The sequence below is a fragment of the Thunnus thynnus genome, chromosome 10 (assembly GCF_963924715.1).
Source record: "Thunnus thynnus chromosome 10, fThuThy2.1, whole genome shotgun sequence".
NCBI classification, from domain to species: Eukaryota; Metazoa; Chordata; class Actinopteri; order Scombriformes; family Scombridae; genus Thunnus; species Thunnus thynnus.
Window position 1 is genome coordinate 9685649 of NC_089526.1, and position 2053 is coordinate 9687701.

The window sequence follows — 2053 nt, forward strand, 5'->3', positions numbered from 1 at the left end:
ACTGGACAACTTTGTTAATGTGTGGTTTGAAACTTAGACCCGAATCGAACAGTACTCCAAGATTTCGGGCGGTGGGCTTCATGTAGGTGGATAGGAGACCAAGACTGATGGGGTTATTTGGATTAGGGGGACTGAGCAGTATGACTTCTGTTTCTAAATTGTTGAGTTGAAGGAAATTTTGTGCCTTCCAACAGTTGACATCGCTGAGACAATCTACAGCAGCAGCTAGGCTTCTTGGGTCACCGGGTCTCAGGGGAAGGTATATCTGTGTGTCGTCTGCGTAGCAATGAAAAGAAACGTTGTATTGTTGAATGATTTGGCCAAGTGGAAGCATGTAGATGGAAAATAAAATTGGACCTAAAATCGAACCTTGCGGTACACCACTGGTAATGTGGGCTGTGGAAGAAGTGAAATAACCAGTGGTGACTGAGACGGTTCTTTCTAAAAGTAAGAATAAAACCAATCAGCATGTTTAAAAATAGAAGGAAAAAATAAATTTTTGAGGGAACTGTTGATAATCGATAAAATACTGGGGCCAACTGTGTCAATAGCTTCTTTGAGAAATTTTGTGGGGATAGCATCAAGACTGCACGTGGTGGGCTTCATATGGGCTATGATATCAGATAAAAATGACAGTGATATAGGATTAAAATGACTAAAATGGCAATTAATGTCCCTGCTGGTATGTAAAACATGGGCTGGGGGTGGGATTTGTTGTCTTATTTCCATGACCTTATCACTAAAACTCACAGATTGTTGTCACTGTTGTAAAGACAGAAAAGAATCAATGTTTTTTTAGCATTTGTCTACCACCTGTCTCTTACTTCCTAAATTCTGTTTGTTGTTACTTGCTTTGGTTTAGGGTCATAATGGAGTTAGTGGTGATGATCAAGGTCATTCTTTCAGTTTACATAATTTCCTGATAGGCCTGCCAGCCAACCTCCTGGCTCTCTATACCTTCAGTGTCGAGATCCACTCCAAGCCACATCCAACAAACATCCTGCTACTCAATCTGATCATCTCTGATCTGCTCCTCTTGATATCCTTACCCTCAAGATGTATGAGGCAGCATCAGACATGATGTGGAATCTACCCAACTTCCTGTGCTCCATCACCTCCTTCACCTTCTTTTCCACAATCTCCACCAGTGTACTTTGCTACATAGCTGTAGCTTTTCCAGTCACCTATCATCAGCTGCAGAAACCTGTGTACGTGATAGTGATCAGCGCTATTATTTGGATTATCTCAGCAGCACATCGCAGCATCACTTTCATTACCCAACACCTCCCTTCCCTGTCCAGTAACAACACCAGTGTGTGTTATGAGAACTTTTCAGAGAAGCAGTTGAAGGTCCTCCTCCCAGTATGTTTGGAGTTTTTCTTTGTGCTCTGCTTTATACTACTTCTAATTTCAAGTTACTGCTACTTGTGCTGCATCTTGATCCTGTACAGTCACCCCAGGATATCCCAGATGCAGAAGCAGAAAGCCATCGGCATGGCCTTGGGGACACAGCTGTGTTTCTCATTTGTGTGTTGCCATATAACATCTCACATGTACTGGGCTTCTTTCAGGGTGAGAGCCCAAAATGGAGGTACTACACCCTGCTGCTTAGCACCTTCAACACCTGTATGATGATAAATGAAAAATGATAAACCTTTATTTGATCTGAATAGTTTCAATTCAAAATGAACTTAGCCATTTTACAAACTCACTAGAAATTAATCAATCTAATTTAAGCCTTTAAAAATGACCTCTGGTATTTTATTCAACATAACCTTTGTCCCGTACATATATATTGTTCCAGTGCACTGCTGGACAATTGTCATCAACTGGTCGGGTTGCGCAGATAGATATTATGTGCATTTACAGTATTTAACCACAATTTTAAGGTACTGGTACTTTGATTTACATTTTGTATGATGTTAAAAACATTTTGTCCACTTAATTTCAGAGGAACTTCTCTAAATTTGACACCACTTCTGCTTATCTGATAACAACAGCAACTGTGCCAAACAAGATTTTCTATGCAAAACATGAAGCAGTGCAGTAACTA

At 40.5% G+C, this 2053-nt stretch overlaps 1 pseudogene; it reads left to right on the forward strand.

Annotated features, from left to right (window-relative positions):
- The first annotated feature begins 869 nt into the window (after window positions 1-869).
- On the forward strand, window positions 870-1649 carry LOC137190658 (free fatty acid receptor 2-like; annotated as a pseudogene).
- Window positions 1650-2053: the final 404 nt, after the last annotated feature.